This window comes from Salmo salar, chromosome 06, assembly GCF_965601325.2.
Source record: "Salmo salar chromosome 06, fSalSal1, whole genome shotgun sequence".
NCBI classification, from domain to species: Eukaryota; Metazoa; Chordata; class Actinopteri; order Salmoniformes; family Salmonidae; genus Salmo; species Salmo salar.
Genome location: NC_138296.1, coordinates 85,883,058 through 85,908,350, shown reverse-complemented (window position 1 = coordinate 85,908,350; position 25,293 = coordinate 85,883,058).

The following is a 25,293-nucleotide window of genomic DNA, read 5'->3' as shown; positions in this document are numbered from 1 at the left end:
CTGGGCTGGGCAGGGCAGGGCTATGCTGTGCTGTGCTATGCTGTGCCAGGCTATGCTGGGCTGGGCTGCGATATGCTGGGCTGGGCAGGGCTATGCTGTGCTGGGCTATGCTGGGCTATGCTATGCTGGGCTATGCTGGGCTGGGCTATGCTGGGCTGGGCTATGCTGGGCTATGCTGGGCTGGGCTATGCTGGGCTGGGTAGGGCTATGCTCTGCTGGGCTATGCTGGGCTGGGCTGTGCTGGGCTGGGCTATGCTGGGCTGGGCAGGGCAGGGCTATGCTGTGCTGTCATTAGCTGATACACACAGCTGCTTTAGCAGATAACAGTCATCTCATCGCTGGTTGTCGTCTCTTCAGAAACAGTGGTTCTGTTAATAACAGGGCTATAATTGATAAATAAGGCCAGAGGGGGTGTGGTATATGGCCAATATACCACGGCTGAGGGCAGTTCTTAACCACGACACAATGTGGAGTGCCTGGATACAGCCCTTAGCCGTAGTATATTGGCCATATACCACAAACCCCGAGGTGCCTTATTGCTATTATAAACTGGTTACCAACGTAATTAGAGCAGTAAAAATACATGTTTTGTCATACCCGTGCTATACGGTCTGATATACCACGGCTATCAGCCAATCAGCTTTCAGGGCTCGAACCATCCAGTCTAAAATCTAACTGACATAATGGGATCCACTTCAATCAATAGCCAAACGGCAGCAGGAATCAATAGGCCTAGCTATTGTAATGTACAAAACGTGGAGGAAATGGGAGCTCAAGGCTATTCCAGTTCAACGTTGGGACTCTAAGAAAAAGTAGTATTTAATTATAAATCAACATCACAATAATGAGCCATGTATTATACATTGATGTGTCATTGTATTTATTATGGCATTGAAAAATAAATAAAACATTTTGTTCCCAAATCCCCCCATTCTTCACACACATACACACGAGTGCACAAACACACACACGCACTCGCACACTGGAAACAGAGGTTGGCTGCTGCACGGGCAGGGGAGGAGAGGAGATGTCGGGAAAAATAGTAGAGACCTTGCAGCCCTCCAGGCATGCAGTTATCAGAGATACAGGGCTGATGGGAAATCAATCAGTTCAAGTGGTGTGCCCTGCCCTGTCCTGGAAGAGAGGAGAGGAGAGGAGACGAGAGGAGAGGAGAGGAGAGGAGAGGAGAGGAGAGGAGAGGAGAGGAGAGGAGAGGAGAGGAGAGGAGAGGAGAGGAGAGGAGAGGAGAGGAGAGGAGAGGAGAGGAGAGGAGAGGAGAGGAGAGGAGAGGAGAGGAGAGGAGAGGAGTCACTCAACCAACCACTGCTTTGTGCCTGATCAATGACACCTTTATGACTGTTCTATATATGCTACAGTAGATGACTAATCTATGCAGTGCCACCTCTGCCTATACGCAGACTACGTGCTGGGAGGACAGAGGAAGGGAGGACAGAGGAAGGAATATAGAGGAAGGGAGGACAGAGGAAAGAGGACAGAGGCAGTATGGAAAGCTAATTTGGACAAGCCTGGGGACGATGCTGGGACAGTCAGAGTCAGAGGCAATGGTGGCTGTAGTGCAAGTGGCCATAAACATTAATATGGCATGTAATCCCAGAGAGATTGTTTATTTTACAATCCATTAAAGTGATGAATATAAACTCATTTTCACCAGGCCATAGATGGCTATCCTCTTAGTGGAAGTGACCGTATGCATAGGTGTGTGTGTGTGTGTGTGTGTGTGTGTGTGTGTGTGTGTGTGTGTGTGTGTGTGTGTGTGTGTGTGTGTGTGTGTGTGTGTGTGTGTGTGTGTGGTGTGTGTGTGTGTGTGTGTGTGTGTGTGTGTGTGTGTGTGTGTGAGTGAGAGCAGGGCAGATTAGAGCGGGTGAACAGGGACTGTGCTCAGGGCTCAGGGGATGAATAGGAGGCTAGGACGTCTGGTGCCTCTGGCAGTACGCCGTTTAAAACGGAAGATGAATGGAGGTCATCTCAGAGCGTGACCATGTGTAAATCAGGCATTAGGCAGGCCCAGCTTAACAGCTTTGTGAACATCAAGGGTTCAGTGTACACACGTGTATTTATGTGTACTGTACAGCTGTACAGGGTACAGATGGAGTCTAGGTTATGTTCTGGTGCAGCTGTGCAGACCGACAGAGGCGACCCTAACGAAGCTGATCGCGAAAAGCTCCATTCTCTGCACTGTGAAATGAAAAAGAGAATATGTTAAGGTTGGTGTGGATGTTACTCTTGTTTTTTGAACATGACAGGTTGTGTTGTGGTTTGCTGTTGTGTAACAGCAGGAGATTGGCATGTAGAAACACTGTAGGCTCTAAGCCTGGATGTGTAGTAGAGGACATTGAATAATGTTTGACTGCATTTTATTTTTATTTGTTCTTTTTTATTTCTTAACACATATTTTTCTTAAAACTGCGTTGTTGGTTAAGGGTTGGTAAGTAAGCATTTCACTGTATGGTCTACTACACCTGTTGTATTCGGCGCATGTGACAAATAAAATTGGATTTGATTTGATTTGAAATACAGAGAAGCGTTATCCTAACTCTGCATGAACGTGTCTACTGATCATAATTTACTGAAACCGGTCCAACTAACAAGCTATGTTCCGAGCATGTTGTGGGAGTGACATTGGAACATCCTTTGTAACTATGTCACGTAAGTAAAATAAAAAATTGTCACTCCACAAAATGAAATGATGCTCTCTCATTACTTTACAGCCTATTAAACCGGATTCTCTGTTGGGAATGTCTGTTTTTCTGGCAAGACAGCATTTTCCGATGTGGGACCAGACTAGCACGTCGAAATAAATGTGTGATGGGTCCTCACTCAAAAAGATGTTGCATAAAGCTTACTTAATTAATTATTTTATTTTTGTTTTCACTGCATCGGAGATAGTGTACACAGACATCCAGGCTCGAACATCCCCTGATTCAGCCGGTGTTAGCTGTGCTGATGCAATTACATTGTCTAGTCTGGGTGTAATTTAGTCAGGTCCAGTGGGTCAGCAACCAGGCTGGTGTCCTATGGTCCTCTGGACTCTCTCCTGAACACAAGGACCTGGTTGATTCAATTATAACACACACATGCGCATACGTGCACACAGACACATGTACAAGGGCGCGCACACGTACACACACGTACACACACGTACACTCACATACACACACATACACACACATACACACGCATACACACACATACACACACGTACAAACACAAGCACACAAACACAGAAAGAGAGAGACACACAAAGGCACAAGCAAATGCGCACAATCATACACACACACACACAAATACAAACAAAAGCACACACACACACACACACACACACACACACACACACACACACACACACACACACACACACACACACACAACACACACACACAAACACACACACGCCGTGCCAAGTCAAGAGGCCACGCCACATCACACACTTCTCCCCCCCAGATTGTCACCTGCTACAAGCCCTCACAGCTCAGTGAATTAACCCTGCTGTCTGGGACTCTGTGAGCAGCTTGTCGGACATTATTTCCTGTATGGTGGTGCGGCTAGCCCCATGGATCTATACAGCAGCAGTAGCAGGCCTGGGTGAGTCAATCTTTCTTCGTACCAAGCTGTGGTTCTCATAGACGGAGTGCTGCTTTAAAATGAACACTATAGAAATGTCTAAATTTGTGTCAGCCAACCTTAGGGACCGCAAACCATAGGAACCACAGATTGAGCAACACTGGTGTATAGGGCTAAGCAGTTTGTCTGGCTGGTCTGAACTGGTTTGGCTTGTTTACAGGCTAGGGGAAATTAATGTACTTGACTGTGGTTTATTAGCTTCAGCAGCTGACTGTGGCTGTGTCACTGTCTCTGGGCTCAGGGCTGTGGCTGTGTCACTGTCTCTGGGCTCGGGGCTGTGGCTGTGTCACTGTCTCTGGGCTCGGGGCTGTGTCACTGTCTCTGGGCTCGGGGCTGTGGCTGTGTCACTGTCTCTGGGCTGTGGCTGTGTCACTGTCTCTGGGCTCGGGGCTGTGGCTGTGTCACTGTCTCTGGGCTCGGGGCTGTGTCACTGTCTCTGGGCTCGGGGCTGTGGCTGTGTCACTGTCTCTGGGCTGTGGCTGTGTCACTGTCTCTGGGCTCGGGGCTGTGGCTGTGTCACTGGGCTCAGGGCTCGGGGCTGTGTCACTGTCTCTGGGCTCGGGGCTGTGGCTGTGTCACTGTCTCTGGGCTGTGGCTGTGGCACTGTCTCTGGGCTCGGGGCTGTGGCTGTGTCACTGTCTCTGGGCTCAGGGCTGTGGCTGTGTCACTGGGCTCAGGGCTCGGGGCTGTGTCACTGTCTCTGGGCTCGGGGCTGTGTCACTGTCTCTGGGCTCGGGGCTGTTGCTGTGTCACTGTCTCTGGGCTCGGGGCTGTGTCACTGTCTCTGGGCTCGGGGCTGTGTCACTGTCTCTGGGCTGTGGCTGTGTCATTGTCTCTGGGCTCGGGGCTGTGTCACTGTCTCTGGGCTCGGGGCTGTGGCTGTGTCACTGTCTCTGGGCTCAGGGCTGTGTCACTGTCTCTGGGCTGTGGCTGTGGCTGTGTCACTGTCTCTGGGCTGTGGCTGTGTCACTGTCTCTGGGCTCGTGGCTGTGTCACTGTCTCTGGGCTCGTGGCTGTGTCACTGTCTCTGGGCTCGGGGCTGTGTCACTGTCTCTGGGCTCGGGGCTGTTGCTGTGTCACTGTCTCTGGGCTCGGGGCTGTGTCACTGTCTCTGGGCTCGGGGCTGTTGCTGTGTCACTGTCTCTGGGCTCGGGGCTGTTGCTGTGTCACTGCCTCTCCCACAGCTGCACTTACACCATGCCCAAACCAGACGCACGTTTGTCCGTGTGCGCCATTGTGTACAAATTGATTTTGACCCCCCACACCAAACGCAATCACGGCAGGTTGAAATATCAAAACAAACTCTGAACCAATTATATTCATTTGTGGACAGGTCAAAAAGCATGAAACATTTATGGCACTTTAGATAGCTTGCAGTTGTTAGTTCATTTGTCCTATTTAGATAGCTAGCTTGCTGTTGCTAGCTAATTTGTCCTGTGATATATACACTGAGTTGTATTTACCTGAAATACACAAGGCCCTCTACTGCAACAATTAATCCACAGATAAAACTGTCAACTGAATCGTTTTCAGTCATCTCTCCTTCTTCCAGGCTTTTTCTTCTATTGACTTTATATGGCGATTGGCATCTAACTTTCATAATAAGGTGTATTACCACAACCAACCTCAGTTCATCTTTCAATCACCCACATGGGTATAACCAACGAGGAGATGGGACGTGGGATAGGCTTCTACAAGCCAATGAGGAGATGGGAGACTTCTAGGAGATACACATACACACAAACACACGCATACACACAAACACACACATACACACAAAAACACACACACATACACACATCTACACACAAACACACACACATACACATAAACACACATACACACATACACACAAACACACACACACACACACATACACACAAACACACAAACATACACACAAACACACACATACACACAAACACACACACACACACACACACACACATACACACAAACACACAAACATACACACAAACAAACACACACACACAAACACACACAAACACACACACACAAACAAATACACACACACACAAACACAAACACACACACACACATACACACACACACACACACACACACACACACACACACTCACACACACATACACACAAACACACACAAACACATGCATACACACAAACACACATACACACACACACACACACAAACACACATCTACACACAAACACACACACATACACACAAACACACACACACAAACAAATACACACACACACAAACACACAAACACACATACACATACACACATACACACACATACACACACACACATACACACATACACACACACACACACATACACATGCACACAAACACACACATACACACAAACACACACATACACACAAACACACATACACACGCATACACACAAACACACACATACACACAAACACACACATACACACAAACACACACTACACACAAACACACATACACACATACACACAAACACACGCATACACACAAACACACACATACACACAAGCACACATACACACACATACACACAAACACACATCTACACACACACATACACATAAACACACACACAAACAAATACACACACACACAAACACACACATACACACAAACACACACATACACACATACACACAAACACACAAACACACACAAACCCACATACACACACATACACACAAACACACACATACACACAAACACACACACAGACACACACACAAACACACACACACAAACACACACACACACACAAACACACACACACACTCACACACACATACACACACATACACACATGCTCGCACACACAAACACACACACACAAACACACACACTGGTTTTGAGTGTGCACGCTCAGGGAGATAGGGAGGTTGTGTGTTTGTGAGTGTGCTGGTTTTGAGTGTGCACGCTCAGGGAGATAGGGAGGTTGTGTGTTTGTGAGAGTGAGTGTGTGTGTGTGTGTGTGTGTGTAAGTGTCGGTATCTGTGTGTGTCTTTCCCAGTTCAGTGATTAGCATGTTCTCTCTAGTTGTTCCATTGTCTTTGTCTTTCTCCAACACAGCCAGTTACTAACAGGCATTCTGAGAGCAGCTGAAGGAGAAGATAGAAAACAGGTACATAAACAGAGATGAAACACTCCACGCCTCGCCAACCACAAAGCCTTCATTTGGCCATTGAGCGCTATCATCATTTACAATTACACATTTCCCATTTCCACAGGTGTAAGCTTATTCACTAATTCCATAGCTACAAACAAGCCGACTCACTCTGGCCTTGAAAGACATCAAAACATCAAAGTGTCTAACAAACGTATAACAGCACGTTCCAATGAGGAATAAAACCAATGAAGCTGTTTATAAAACGGGTTTTGGTGCCAAATAGGTTCTGTTAGTTGTTTTGTGTGGATAGTTGGATCTTGGACACATCCACATCCACAGCTCTCTGGCCAACTGCAGGAGCTTCCCAGTGTTAGTGCCCACAGTTTCATGTGAGAGCCAGACAGAGGGGGAGAGATGGCTGCAGCAGCCCTGGTTGAAAGCCCCGATCATCAGGCAAACCCATCCATTTCCAGCCCTCCAACCACAGTGCATGTTGGGTAAAAGAGAGATGGCTGTATATGAAAAATTGGTAGCGCTCTCTTTTTTTTCTGCTCTAAAATGTTTTACTTGTGAGCTCACCATGAGAATTGATGAGTTCACCATGAGAATTGATGAGTTCACCATGAGAATTGATGAGTTCACCATGAGAATTGATGAGTTCAACATGAGAATTGATGAGTTCACGAGAATTGATGAGTTCACCATGAGAATTGATGAGTTCACCACGAGAATTGATGAGTTCACCATGAGAATTGATGAGTTCAACATGTGAATTGATGAGTTCAACATGATAATTGATGAGTTCCCCATAATAATTGATGAGTTCACCATGAGAATTGATGAGTTCACCATGAGAATTGATGAGTTCACCATGTGAATTGATGAGTTCCCCATAATAATTGATGAGTTCACCATGAGAATTGATGAGTTCACGAGAATTGATGAGTTCACCACGAGAATTGATGAGTTCACGAAGAATTGATGAGTTCACCATGAGAATTGATGAGTTCACCATGAGAATTGATGAGTTCACCATGTGAATTGATGAGTTCCCCATAATAATTGATGAGTTCACCATGAGAATTGATGAGTTCACGAGAATTGATGAGTTCACCACGAGAATTGATGAGTTCACGAGAATTGATGAGTTCACCATGAGAATTGATGAGTTCAACATGAGAATTGATGAGTTCACGAGAATTGATGAGTTCACCATGAGAATTGATGAGTTCACCACGAGAATTGATGAGTTAACATGATAATTGATGAGTTCCCCATAATAATTGATGAGTTCACCATGAGAATTGATGAGTTCACCATGAGAATTGATGAGTTCACCATGTGAATTGATGAGTTCCCCATAATAATTGATGAGTTCACCATGAGAATTGATGAGTTCACCATGAGAATTGATGAGTTCACCACGAGAATTGATGAGTTCACCATGAGAATTGATGAGTTCACCATGAGAATTGATGAGTTCAACATGAGAATTGATGAGTTCACGAGAATTGATGAGTTCACCACGAGAATTGATGAGTTCACCACGAGAATTGATGAGTTCACCATGAGAATTGATGAGTTCAACATGAGAATTGATGAGTTCAACATGATAATTGATGAGTTCAACATGATAATTGATGAGTTCCCCATAATAATTGATGAGTTCACCATGAGAATTGATGAGTTCACCATGAGAATTGATGAGTTCACCATGTGAATTGATGAGATCCCCATAATAATTAGGACTCCTGAGTGGCGCAGCGGTCTAAGGCACTTTACCTCAGTGCTTGAGGCATCACAACAGACACCCTGGTTTGAATCCAGACTGTATCACAACTGGTTGTGATTGGGAGTCCCATGGGGAAGTGAACAATTGGCCCAGCGTCATCCAGGTTTGGCTGGTGTAGCCTGTCATTTTAAATAAGAATTTGTTCTTAACTGACTTGCCTGGTTAAATACATTGTTTTTATATAAATAAATAAAAAACAAGTGATGAGTTCACCATGAGAATTGATGAGTTCACCATGATAATTGAGAAGTATGATTCTAGTGGTTTCATCCTGCAGCATACAGTGTCTCTCCAAGATGGCGTAGCAGTCAGGCTTCTTTTGTCTTCGTCTTGTCGCGTCCCGTGTATATATCTTTATATATAGCTGGCTAGCTTCTGTTGGGGGTTCCGGTTCTAAAGTAAAGAAAATAGCAGATCCATACCACATTGGGTGAGGCAGGTTGCAGGAGAGTATGTTGAAGTTGGGGTTAAGAGAAATATAAAAAATATATGCGAAGAAAAAAATATATAAAAATATATATATAAAGATATGTACACGGGACACGACAAGACGAAGACAAAAGACGACTGACTGCTACGCCATCTTGGAGAGACACTGTATGCTGTATGATGAAACCACTAGAATCATACTTCTCAATTATCATGGTGAACTCAACTTCAACATACTCTCCTGCAACCTGCCTCACCCAATGTGGTATGGATCTGCTATTTTCTTTACTTTAGAACCGGAACCCCCAACAGAAGCTAGCCAGCTAACTAGCTACTAGCTAGTAGTCAGCTAGCCACTGCTAGCGGTCATCAGCTAACCTTTAGCCTGGACAACTCCTACCATTCTGCACTGCATGATTCAATCCAGAGCTTATCGGACTCCTTTTGCTCCATATCTCCGTATTAATACCGTAAGCTCTGAACCTCTTCACCTGGATCATCGCAGCTAGCTAGCTGCTATTCGATTGGCTTCCCCTGGCTAACGTCCCTGTCCCGAAGCAAGCACCAATTCGCCTGGAGCTAGCCTATGCTAGGCCCATCTCCCAGCTAGCTGAGGTCCATCAGAGGTCCATCAGCCACGCCTTGGGCTACAATACCTATTTTGACAATTGGCCTGGACCCCTTTTATTGCCGAAACGCAGCCCGCCGATCCATCACGACTGGACTACCGACGTAATCGGTAGTCAACAGGCTCCTCCGTCACGACATCCCCTGAATGCCCATCTGCTAGCCTGCTAGCCGTGGCCCGCTAGCTATCTAGAGCATACTGGACTGTTAGCTGAAGTGGTCCATCAGTCAATTTCTTGGGCTACTATACCTATTTTGCCAATTGGCGTGGACCCTTTTACTACACGGACCCCTGCTGATCCATCACGACTGGTCTTCCAATGTAACCGCACGAGGGGGCTACAACAGACTTCTCCCGTTGCAACGTCCCTCTAAGGCCCTTCTGCTAGCCTGCTAGCCCCGGCCCGCTAGCTGTCTGAATCGTCGTGTCTCCAGCCCGTCCAGCTACTCATTGGACCCTATGATCACTCGGCTACGCATGCCTCTCCCTAATGTCAATATGCCTTGTCCATTGCTGTTTTGGTTAGTGATTTTTGTCTTATTTCACTGTAGAGCCTCCAGCCCTGCTCAATATGCTTCAGCTAACCCTCTTGTCCCACCTCCCACACATTCTGTGACCTCACCTGGTTCAATTAATGTCTCTAGAGACAATACCTCTCTCATCGTCACTCAATGCCTAGGTTTACCTCCACTGTATTCACATCCTACCATACCTTTGTCTGTAAATTATGCATTGAATCTATTCTGCCATGCCCAGAAACCTGCTCCATTTACTCTCTGTTCTGAACATTCTAGACAACCAGTTCTTATAGCCCTTAGCCGTACCTTTATCCTACTCCTCCTCTGCTCCTCTGGTGATGTAGAGGTCAGGCCCTGCAGTGCCTAGCTCCACTCCCATTCTCCAGGTGCTCTCATTTGTTGACTTCTGTAACCGAAAAAGCCATGGATTCATGCATGTTAACATAAGAAGCCTACTCCCTAAATTTGTTTTATTCACTGCTTTAGCACACTCTGCCAACCCGGATGTCCTAACCGTGTCTAAATCCTGGCTTAGGAAGGCCACCAAAAACCTTGACATTTCCGTCCCTAACTACAGTGAGGGAAAAAAGTATTTGATCCCCTGCTGATTTCGTACGTTTGCCCACTGACAAAGAAATGATCAGTCTATAATTTTAATGGTAGATTTATTTGAACAGTGAGAGACAGAATAACAACAAAAAAATCCAGTAAAACGCATGTCAAAAATGTTATAAATTGATTTGCATTTTAATGAGGGAAATAAGTATTTGACCCCCTCTCAATCAGAAAGATTTCTGGCTCCCGGGTGTCTTTTATACAGGTAACGAGCTGAGATTAGGAGCACACTCTTAAAGGGAGTGCTCCTAATCTCAGCTTGTTACCTGTATAAAAGACACCTGTCCACAGAAGCAATCAATCAATCAGATTCCAAACTCTCCACCATGGCCAAGACCAAAGAGCTCTCCAAGGATGTCAGGGACAAGATTGTAGACCTACAGAAGGCTGGAATGGGCTACAAGACCATCACCAAGCAGCTTGGTGAGAAGGTGACAACAGTTGGTGCGATTATTCGCAAATGGAAGAAACACAAAAGAACTGTCAATCTCCCTCGGCCTGGGGCTCCATGCAAGATCTCACCTCGTGGAGTTGCAATGATCATGAGAACTGTGAGGAATCAGCCCAGAACTACACAGGAGGATCTTGTCAATGATCTCAAGATCATGATCAATGATCTCAATTGGTAACACACTACGCCGTGAAGGACTGAAATCCTGCAGCGCCGCAAAGGTCCCCCTGCTCAAGGAAGCACATATACCGGCCCATCTGAAGTTTGCCAGTGAACATCTGAATGATTCAGAGGACACTGGGTGAAAGTGTTGTGGTCAGATGAGACCAAAATGGAGGTCTTTGGCATCAACTCAACACGCCGTGTTTGGAGGAGGAGGAATGCTGCCTATGACCCCAAGAACACCATCCCCACCGTCAAACATGGAGGTGGAAACATTATGCTTTGGGGTTGTTTTTTTGCTAAGGGGACAGGACAACTTCACTGCATCAAAGGGACGATGGACGGGGCCATGTACCGTCAAATCTTGTGTGAGAACCTCCTTCCCTCAGCCAGGGCATTGAAAATGGGTCGTAGATGGGTATTCCAGCATGACAATGACCCAAAACACACGGCCAAGGCAACAAAGGAGTGGCTCAAGAAGAAGCACATTAAGGTCCTGGAGTGGCCTAGCCAGTCTCCAGACCTTAATCCCATAGAAAATCTGTGGAGGGAGCTAAAGGTTCGAGTTGCCAAATGTCAGCCTCGAAACCTTAATGACTTGGAGAAGATCTGCAAAGAGGAGTGGGACAAAATCCCTCCTGAGATGTGTGCAAACCTGGTGGCCAACTACAAGAAACGTCTGACCTCTGTGATTGCCAACAAGGGTTTTGCCACCAAGTACTAAGTCATGTTTTGCAGAGGGGTCAAACACTTATTTCCCTCATTAAAATGCAAATCATTTTATAACATTTTTGATTTTTTTGATGTTATTCTGTCTCTCACTGTTCAAATAAACCTGCCATTAAAATTATAGACGGATCATTTCTTTATCAGTGGGCAAATGTACAAAATCAGCAGGGGATCAAATACTTTTTTCCCTCACTGTATAACATTTTCCGACAAGATAGAACTGCCAAAGGGGGCGGAGTTGCAATCTACTGCAGAGATGGCCTGCAGAGTTCTGTCTTACTATCCAGGTCTGTGCCCAAACCATTTGAGCTTCTACTTTTAAAAATCCACCTTTCCAGAAACAAGTCTCTCACCGTTGCCGCTTGCTATAGACTACCTTCTGCCCCCAGCTGTGCCCTGGACCCAATAAGTGAATTGATTGCCCCCCATCTATCTTCAGAGTTCGTGCTGTTAGGTGTCCTAAACTGGGACATGCTTAACACCTCGGCCATCCTACAATCTAAGCTTGATGCCCTCAATCTTACACAAATTATCAATGAACCTACCAAGTACAACCCCAAATCCATAAACACAGGCACCCTCATTGATATCATCCTAACCGACCTGCCCTCCAAATACACCTCTGCTGTCTTCAACCAGGATCTCAGTGATCACTGCCTCATTGCTTGCGTCCGTAATGGGTCTGCGGTCAAACAACCACCCCTCATCACTGTCAAACACTCTCTTAAACACTTTAGCGAGCAGGCCTTTCTAATCGACCTGGCCCGGGTATCCTGGAAGGATATTGACCTCATTCTGTCAGTAGAAGATGCTTGGTTGTTCTTTAAAAGTACTTTCCTCACAATCTTAAATAAGCTTGACCCATTCAAAAAAAATTGAACTAGGAACAGATATAGTGGTTCCCTCCAGACCTGACTGCCCTTGAAAAGCACAAAAACATCTTCTGGCGTACGGTATTAGCATCGAATAGCCCCCGTGATATGCAACTTTTCAGGGAAGTTAGGAACCAATATACACAGGCAGTTAGGAAAGCAAAGTTCAAACAGAAATTTGCATCCTGCAGCACAAACTCCAAAAAGTTCTGGGACACTGTAAAGTCCATGGAGAATAAAAGCACCTCCTCCCAGCTGCCCACTGCATTGAGGCTAGGAAACACTGTCACCACCAGTAAGTCCACAATAATTGAGAATTTCAATAAGCATTTTTCTACGGCTGGCCATGCTTCCACCTGGCCACCCCTACCCTGGTCAACAGCCCTGCACCCCCCACAGCAACTTGCCCAAGCCTCCCCCCATTTCTCCTTCACCCAAATCCAGATAGTTGATGTTCTGAAAGAGCTGTAATATCTGGAACCCTACAAATCAGCCGGGCTAGACAATCTGGACCCTCTCTTTCTAAAATTATCATCCGAAATTGTTGCAACCCCAATTACTAGCCTGTTCAACCTCTTTGGTATCATCTGAGATCCCCAAAGATTGGAAAGCTGCCGCGGTCATCCCCCTCTTCAAAGGGGGAGACACTCTAGACCGAAACTGCTACAGACCTATATCTATCCTACCCTGCCTTTCTAAGGTCTTCGAAAGCCAAGTCAACAAACAGATAACCAACCATTTCGAATCCCACCGTACCTTCTCTGCTATGCAATCTGGTTTCCGAGCTGGTCATCGGTGCACCTCAGCCACGCTCAAGGTCCTAAACGATATCATAACCGCCGTCGATAGGAGACATTACTGTGCAGCTGTATTCATTGATCTGGCCAAGGCTTTCGACTCTTTCAAATCACCACATTCTTATTGGCAGACTCAACAGCCTTAGTTTCTCAAATGGCTGCCTCGTCTGGTTCACCAACTACTTCTCAGACAGAGTTCAGTGTGTCAAATCGGAGGGCCTGTTGTCCGGACCTCTACTCAGTCTCTATGGGGGTGCCACAGGGTTCAATTCTCTGGCTGACTCTTTTCTCTGTATTTATCAATGATGTCACTCTTGCTGCTGGTGATTCCCTGATCCACCTCTACGCCGACGACACCATTCTGTATACTTCTGGTCCTTCTTTGGACACTGTGTTAACTAACCTCCAGACGAGCTTCAATGCCATACAACTCTTCTTCCGTGGCCTCCAACTGCTCTTTATTGCAAGTAAAACTAAAATGCATGCTCTTCAACCGATCGCTGCCCGCACCTGCCTGTCCGTCCAGCATCACTACTCTGGACGGTTCTGACTTAGAATATGTGGACAACTACAAATACCTAGGTGTCTGGTTAGACTGTAAACTCTCCTTCCAGACTCACATTAAGCATCTCCAATCCAAAATTAAATCTAGAAACGGCTTCCTATTTCGCAACAAAGCCTCCTTCACTCATGCTGCCAAACATACCCTCATAAAATTGACTATCCTGCCAATCCTTGACTTCGGCGATGTCATTTACAAAATAGCCTCCAACACTCTACTCAGCAAATTGGATGCAGTCTATCACGGTGCCATCCGTTTTGTCACCAAAGCCCCATATACTACCCACCACTGCAACCTGTATGCTCTCATTGGCTGGCCCTCGATTCATATTCGTCGCCAAACCTACTGGCTCCAGGTCATCTAGACGTCTTTACTAGATAAAGCCCCGCCTTATCTCAGCTCACTGGTCACCATAGCAGCACCCAACCGTAGCACGCACTCCAGCAGGTATATTTCACTGGTCACCCCCAAAGCCAATACCTACTTTGGCCGCCTTTCCTTCCAGTTCTCTGCTGCCAATGACTGGAACGAATTGCAAAAATCACTGAAGCTGGAGACTCATATCTCCCTCACTAACTTTAAGCACTAGCTGTCAGAGCAGCTCACAGATCACTGCAAAGGTACATAGCCGATCTGTAAATAGCCCACCCAACTATCTCATCCCCATACTGTTATTATTTTTTTGCTCCTTTGCACCCCAGTATCTTTACTTGCACATTCATCTTCTGCACATCTATCACTCCAGTGTTTAATTGCTAAATTGTAATTATTTCGCCATTATGGCATATTTATTGCCTTACCTCCCTTATCTTACCTCATTTGTACACACTGTATATAGACTTTTTTCTACTGTGTTATTGACTGTATGTTTGTTTATTCCTGGTTAAATCAACCACCCTGCCTGGTTAAATAACCACCCTACCAGGTTAAATAACCACCCTACCTGGTTAAATCAACCACCCTACCTGGTTAAAACACACCCTATCTGGTTAAATCACCACCCTACCTGGTTAAATCAACCACCCTACCTGGTTAAATCACCACCCTACCTGGTTAAATCAACCACCCTACCTGGTTAAATAACCACCCTACCTGGTTAAATAACCACCCTACCTGGTTAAATCACCACCCTACCTGGTTAAATAACCACCCTACCTGGTTAAATCAACCACCCTACCTGGTTAAATCACCACCCTACCTGGTAAAAAAAACACCCTACCTGGTAAAATCAACCACCCTACCTGGTTAAATAAACCACCCTACCTGGTTAAAACACCACCCTACCTGGTTAAATCAACCACCCTACCTGGTTAAATCACCACCCTATCTGGTTAAATCACCACCCTACCTGGTTAAATCAACCACCCTACCTGGTTAAAAAACCACCCTACCTGGTTAAATCAACCACCCTACCTGGTTAAATCAACCACCCTACCTGGTTAAATCAACCACCCTGCCTGGTTAAATAACCACCCTACCAGGTTAAATAACCACCCTACCTGGTTAAAACACCACCCTACCTGGTTAAATCAACTACCCTACCTGGTTAAATCACCACCCTACCTGGTTAAATCAACCACCCTACCTGGTTAAATAACCACCCTACCTGGTTAAATCAACCACCCTACCTGGTTAAATCACCACCCGATCTGGTTAAATCACCACCCTACCTGGTTAAATCAACCACCCTACCTGGTTAAAAAACCACCCTACCTGGTTAAATCAACCACCCTACCTGGTTAAATAACCACCCTACCTGGTTAAATAACCACCCTACCTGGTTAAATAACCACCCTACCAGGTTAAATCAACCACCCTACCTGGTTAAATAACCACCCTACCAGGTTAAATAACCACCCTACCAGGTTAAATAACCACCCTACCTGGTTAAATCAACCACCCTACCTGGTTAAATCAACCACCCTACCAGGTTAAATAACCACCCTACCAGGTTAAATAACCACCCTACCTGGTTAAATAACCACCCTACCTGGTTAAATCAACCACCCTACCTGGTTAAATCAACCACCCTACCAGGTTAAATAACCACCCTACCAGGTTAAATCAACCACCCTACCTGGTTAAATAACCACCCTACCTGGTTAAATCAACCACCCTACCTGGTTAAATCAACCACCCTACCAGGTTAAATAACCACCCTACCAGGTTAAATCACCACCCTACCAGGTTAAATAACCACCCTACCTGGTAAAGTTTATATTCAGATCTAGCAGATATTCTATCTGTTGGTTACAGAATCACTGTACCTGGCTGACTGATGTTGTTGGATTTGAAGACTGTAGACATATTTTCTTATCAATACATCAAAGTATAAGGTATGTATGTGTAAGGTATGGGAGCTGTGGAGCCAGGATATATAATCTATTGATCAAAACAGGAGTGGAAATATGTTGATGCAATATTGATATATTATATTATTATTATATATATATATATAGATATATATATATATATATATATATATATATATATATATATATATATATATATATATATATATATTGCCGGGTAGATCTACAAACCATCCCCAAATGTATCTCATCATATATATTTCATATATAACGATGCAAGTGAACAGAGCAAACTATAGGAATACCAAGTCCAAAACTAACCATTAACAGACAGATAAGCTTTCATCCTAATAAACATATTTAGAGTGTTAGTCTGGTGTCAGACATGGGTTGATATCTTCTAAATATGTTGAGCATTTGATTCTGTTTGTCTGGAGTGCCAGATTACTTTTGGAATGGTTCCATTGGTTCCAGTGCACCAGACAAGTTTAATCAATCCCAGCTAAATTATCTGAAAGAAAACAAACAGTAATGAAGGTCTGTCTGGTGGTGGTATTCTGTCAGAAGCCTCAGTGTTAAAGTTGCAATATGTAGAAATAGCTCCACCATTTCCCTGTTTTCTAAAATGTTTCCCTGATTTCAATTTATGTGACATAGCAAGCAATGTAGAAAATCATTATACCATCTAAACCCCTGTGAAATATAGTTTCAATAATCAAAATATAGTATTTTCAGCTGTTTGAATCTGGATGTACAAAACAGAAACTAAAAACAAGCAAAAACTAAACCTACGGATGAGACGCATGGAAATAGTATAACACATAGCACATCGAGTGATCTACTGCTTATCAAACCTGTTTTCAATGACAGATGGTTATATCAGGCATTTCTATCTGAAATCCGCCTGCTCGTTCACAAAATGACTTAATGGACCTTTAAAGAGATGTATCATGATGAGCCGGATAAATGTGGTGGCAATTAGCCTGGGGATGAGGTGAATCATAAGGTGACTGTTCAGCTGGTTCCCTGCTTCATTAGGTTAGCATGATGTCCACCTCTCACTTCACAGCACCAAGTGTCCCAAATAGAACCCTATTCCCTATCTAGTGCACTACTTTTGAACAAGCCCAAGGCACCAATGTCTGACTGTGTATATGATAGGTGGAGAGAGCCGAATAGAGCAGTCAAAAGTAGTGCACTATATAAGGAAAAGGCTGCCATTTGGGACGCAGGGGTGTATGCGGCTTACCTGATCAATGTTCCAATTGATCAATGTTCCAATCCCACACTATTAATGACAGTCCTGCGTATTCTCATCATGGATTTAATACAAAGGTCACAGTGTTCCCATTCATTTTGCAACACGATATGAAAAGGTCTCGTTGTTCATTAATTTAATGATGCAGGGTTTCTATTTCTGTAACGATAGCTGTCTCTCTCCGTGTGACAAAGCTGCTGTATACAGGAAAACTAATTATCACTATAAACATACAGGAAAACTAATTATCACTACATACATACATACATACATACAGGAAAACTAATTACCACTACATACATACAGGAAAACGAATTACCACTACATACATACAGGAAAACTAATTATCACCATAAACATATAGGAAAACTAATTACCACCATAAACATACAGGAAAACTAATTATCACTATGAACATACAGGAAAACTAATTATCACTACATATACACAGGAAAACTAATTATCACTACATATATACAGGAAAACTAATTATCACTATAAACATATAGGAAAACTAATTATCACTATAAACATATAGGAAAACTAATTATCACTACATACAGGAAAACTAATTATCACTACATACATACAGGAAAACTAATTACCACTACATACATACAGGAAAACTAATTACCACTACATACATACAGGAAAACTAATTACCACTACATACATACAGGAAAACTAATTATCACTACATACATACAGGAAAACTAATTATCACTACATACATACAGGAAAACTAATTATCACTACATACATACAGGAAAACTAATTACCACCATAAACATACAGGAAAACGAATTATCACTATGAACATACAGGAAAACTAATTATCACTACATATACACAGGAAAACTAATTATCACTACATATATACAGGAAAACTAATCATCACTACATACATAGAGGAAAACTAATTATCACTACATAGAGGAAAACTAATTATCACTACATAGAGGAAAACTAATTATCTGTAACGACTGTCTTGAAGAGGGAACCAAGGTGCAGCAGAGGATGTGTTCATCATTAGAGTTTTAATTCAAATAAACAAGAGAACACTACAAAATGAACAAAAAACGACAGCAAACAGTCCTGTGAGGAAAATACTCAAACAGAAACAATTACCCACAAAACCCAAAGGAAAAACATGCTCCTTATGTGTGACTCCCAATCAGCAGCAACGAGCTTCAGCTGTGCCTGATTGGGAGCCACACACATGGCCCAAAACAAAGACATACCAAAACATAGAAAAAGGAACATAGAACGCCCACCCAATGTAACACCCTGGACTAACCAAAATAAAGAACAAAAAACCCCTCTCTATGGCCAGGGCGTTACAGTACCCCCCCCCCCCCAAAGGTGCGGACTCCGGCCGCAAAACCTGACTCTGAAGGGGAGGGTCCGGGTGGGCCTTCTTACGGCGGCGGCTTAGGTGCGGGACGTGGCCTCTGCTCCACCCTTGGCGTCGCCCTCTTAGGTGGCGCACCTGGCCGCGCCAAAGGTCTGGTGGGCGACGCTGACTGCGCCCGGCTGGCAGGCGGCGATGGCTGTGCCCGGCTGGCGGGCGACCCTGGTTGCGCCCGGCGATGGTTGCGCCCGGCTGGCGGGCGACCCTGGTTGCGCCCGGCTGGCGACCGGCGATGGTTGCGCCCGGCTGGCGGGCGACCCTGGTTGCGCCCGGCTGGCGGGCGGCGATGGTTGCGCCCGGCTGGCGGGCGACCCTGGCGGCTCCGACGGCACTGACCCAGGATTCACCAGGCTGGGGAGACATGATGGATGCCTGGCCCTGGGCACAGGCACAGGCACAGGACTCACCAGGCTGGGGAGACAGGACAGAGGCCTGGCCCTAGGCGTAGGCACAGGACTCACCGGGCTGGCGGGCGTCCCTGGCCACTCTGGCAGTTCAGGGCAGTCTGGCCACTCCGGCAGTTCAGCGCAGTCTGGCCACTCCGGCAGTTCAGCGCAGTCTGGCCACTCCGGCAGTTCAGCGCAGTCTGGCCACTCCGGCAGTTCAGCGCAGTCTGGCCACTCCGGCAGTTCAGCGCAGTCTGGCCACTCTGGTGACTGTTGACTGGCCGGCAGCTCTGACGACTGTTGACTGGCCGGCAGCTCTGACGACTGTTGACTGGCGGGCAGCTATGACGACTGTTGACTGGCGGGCAGCTCTGACGACTGTTGACTGGCGGGCAGCTCTGACGACTGTTGACTGGCGGGCAGCTCTGACGACTGTTGACTGGCGGGCAGCTCTGACGACTGTTGACTGGCGGGCAGCTCTGACGACTGTTGACTGGCGGGCAGCTCTGACTGCTCTGGACAGGTGAGACCCACTGGAGGCCTAGTCCTGGGAGGTGGCACAGGACGGACCAGGATGGGGAGACCCACTGGAGGCCTGGTCCGAGGAGGAGGCACAGGATAAACCGGGCTGTGGGGGAGCACTGGAGTTCTGGTACGGACACTCTTTACCCACACTCCAGGCTGAATGCCCACTTTGGCCCAGCACGGGCGGAGAGCAGGCATTGGGCGAACTGGACCCTCCCAGCGCTCTGGAGACACAGTGCGCAACGCCGGCGCAGGATAACCTGGACCGAGGAGGCGCACTGGAGACCAGACGCGCTGAGCTGGCACCATCCGCCCTGGCTCGATGCCTGCACTCGCATGGCACTTGCGGGGGGCTGGTATGTAGCGCACCGGGCTTTGAACGCGCACTGGGGACACCGTGCGCTCCACAGCATAACACGGTGTCTTACCAGTACCACGCTGCTTCCGGTAAGCACGGGGAGTTGGCTTAGGTCTACCACCTGACTCCGCCAATCTCCCCGTGTGCCCCCCCCAAAAAAAATTTGTGGGGCTGCCTCCCGTGTCCGTTGCGCTCCCTCTCCTCATACCAGCGCCTCTCAGCTCTCGCCGCCTCGATCTCCCACTGCGGGCGGCGATACTCCCCAGCTTGAGCCCATGGTTCACCTTCGTCCAGTAATTCCTCCCATCTCCAGGAATCCTGAACGATCCTCTCCATCTTCTCCAAAGTCCATGAGTCCTTCTCCTGGTGCCTCTCCTTCCTCTGCTGCTTGGTCCGTTGTTGGTGGGTAATTCTGTAACGACTGTCTTGAAGAGGGAACCAAGGTGCAGCAGAGGATGTGTTCATCATTAGAGTTTTAATTCAAATAAACAAGAGAACACTACAAAATGAACAAAAAACGACAGCAAACAGTCCTGTGAGGAAAATACTCAAACAGAAACAATTACCCACAAAACCCAAAGGAAAAACATGCTCCTTATGTGTGACTCCCAATCAGCAGCAACGAGCTTCAGCTGTGCCTGATTGGGAGCCACACACATGGCCCAAAACAAAGACATACCAAAACATAGAAAAAGGAACATAGAACGCCCACCCAATGTAACACCCTGGCCTAACCAAAATAAAGAACAAAAAACCCCTCTCTATGGCCAGGGCGTTACATTATCACTATAAACATACAAGAAAACGAATTATCACTACATACATACAGGAAAACTAATTATCACTATATACTTACAGGAAAACTAATTATCACTACATACATACAGGAAAACTAATTATCACTATACACATACAGGAAACTAATTATCACTATGAACATACAGGAAAACTAATTATCACTACATATATACAGGAAAACTAATTATCACTACATACATAGAGGAAAACTAATTATCACTATGAACATACAGGAAAACTAATTATCACTATGAACATACAGGAAAACTAATTATCACTATAAACATACAGGAAAACTAATTATCACTACATACATACAGGAAAACTAATTATCACTATAAACATACAGGAAAACTAATTATCACTACGTACATACAGGAAAACTAATTATCACTACGAACATACAGGAAAACTAATTATCACTACAAACATACAGGAAAACTAATTATCACTACATACATTCAGGAAAACGAATTATCACTACATACATACAGGAAAACTAATTACCACTACATACATACAGGAAAACTAATTACCACTACATACATAGAGGAAAACTAATTATCACTACATACATACAGGAAAACTAATTATCACTATAAACATACAGGAAAACGAATTATCACTATAAACATACAGGAAAACTAATTATCACTATAAACATACAGGAAAACTAATTATCACTACATATATACAGGAAAACGATGTATCACTACATACATACAGGAAAACTAATTATCACTATAAACGTACAGGAAAACTAATTATCACTATAAACATACAGGAAAACTAATTATCACTATGAACATACAGGAAAACTAATTATCACTATAAACATACAGGAAAACGAATTATCACTATAAACATACAGGAAAACGAATTATCACTACATACATACAGGAAAACTGATTATCACTACATACATACAGGAAAACTAATTATCACTATAAACATACAGGAAAACTAATTATCACTACATACATACAGGAAAACTAATTACCACTACATACATACAGGAAAACTAATTATCACTACATACATACAGGAAAACTGATTATCACTACATACATACAGGAAAACTAATTACCACTACATACATACAGGAAAACTAATTACCACTACCTACATACAGGAAAACTAATTATCACTACATACATAAAGGAAAACTAATTATCACTACATACATACAGGAAAACTAATTACCACTACATACATACAGGAAAACTAATCATCACTACATACATACAGGGAAAACTAATTATCACTACATAAATACAGGGAAACTAATTACCACTACCTACATACAGGAAAACGAATTACCACTACAAACATACAGGAAAACTAATTATCACTACATACATACAGGAAAACTAATTATCACTACATACATACAGGAAAACTAATCATCACTACATACATACAGGAAAACTAATTATCACTACATACATACAGGGAAACTAATTACCACTACATACATACAGGAAAACTAATTACCACTACAAACATACAGGAAAACTAATTATCACTACATACATACAGGAAAACTAATTATCACTACATACATACAAGAAAACGAATTATCACTACATACATACAGGAAAACTAATTATCACTATAAACATACAGGAAAACTAATTATCACTACATACATACAGGAAAACTAATTATCACTATGAACATACAGGAAAACTAATTATCACTACATACATACAGGAAAACTAATTATCACTATATACTTACAGGAAAACGAATTATCACTATAAACACACAAGAAAACTAAATATCGCTATAAACATACAGGAAAACTAATTATCACTATGAACATACAGGAAAACTAATTACCACTACATGCATACAGGAAAACTAATTACCACTACATACATATAGGAAAACTAATTATCACTATTTACTTACAGGAAAACGAATTATCACTACATACATACAGGAAAACTAATTATCACTATATACATAGAGGAAACTAATTATCACTATGAACATACAGGAAAACTAATTATCACTACATATATACAGGAAAACTAATCATCACTACATACATAGAGGAAAACTAATTATCACTACATAGAGGAAAACTAATTATCACTACATAGAGGAAAACTAATTATCACTATGAACATACAGGAAAACTAATTATCACTACATACATACAGGAAAACTAATTATCACTACATACATACAGGAAAACTAATTATCACTATAAACATACAGGAAAACTAATTATCACTACATACATACAGGAAAACTAATTATCACTATAAACATACAGGAAAACTAAATATCGCTATAAACATACAGGAAAACTAATTATCACTATGAACATACAGGAAAACTAATTATCACTACATACATACAGGAAAACTAATTATCACTACATACATAGAGGAAAACTAATTATCACTACTGGGCAATACACTACAGGAGGAAACTAATTATCACTATGAACATACAGGAAAACTAATTATCACTACAAACATACAGGAAAACTAATTACCACTACATACATACAGGAAAACTAATTATCACTACATACATACAGGAAAACTAATTATCACTACATACATACAGGAAAACTAATTACCACTACATACATACAGGAAAACTAATTACCACTACATACATACAGGAAAACTAATTATCACTACATACATACAGGAAAACTAATTACCACTACATACATACAGGAAAACTAATTACCACTACATACATACAGGAAAACTAATCATCACTACATACATACAGGAAAACTAATTATCACTACATAAATACAGGGAAACTAATTACCACTACCTACATACAGGAAAACGAATTACCACTACAAACATACAGGAAAACTAATTATCACTACATACACGGAAAACTAATTACCACTACGGCTCCCGAACATACAGGAAAACTAATTATCACTACATACATACAGGAAAACTAATCATCACTACATACATACAGGAAAACTAATTATCACTACATACATACAGGGAAACTAATTACCACTACATACATACAGGAAAACTAATTACCACTACAAACATACAGGAAAACTAATTATCACTACATACATACAGGAAAACTAATTATCACTACATACATACAAGAAAACGAATTATCACTACATACATACAGGAAAACTAATTATCACTATAAACATACAGGAAAACTAATTATCACTACATACATACAGGAAAACTAATTATCACTATGAACATACAGGAAAACTAATTATCACTACATACATACAGGAAAACTAATTATCACTATATACTTACAGGAAAACGAATTATCACTATAAACATACAAGAAAACTAAGTATCGCTATAAACATACAGGAAAACTAATTATCACTATGAACATACAGGAAAACTAATTATCACTACATACATACAGGAAAACTAATTACCACTACATACATACAGGAAAACTAATTACCACTACATACATATAGGAAAACTAATTATCACTATTTACTTACAGGAAAACTAATTATCACTACATACATACAGGAAAACTAATTATCACTATATACATAGAGGAAACTTATTATCACTATGAACATACAGGAAAACTAATTATCACTACATATATACAGGAAAAATAATCATCACTACATACATAGAGGAAAACTAATTATCACTACATAGAGGAAAACTAATTATCACTACATAGAGGAAAACTAATTATCACTATGAACATACAGGAAAACTAATTATCACTACATATACACAGGAAAACTAATTATCACTACATACATACAGGAAAACTAATTATCACTACATACATACAGGAAAACTAATTATCACTATGAACATACAGGAAAACTAATTATCACTACATATACACAGGAAAACTAATTATCACTACATAGAGGAAAACTAATTATCACTATGAACATACAGGAAAACTAATTATCACTACATACATACAGGA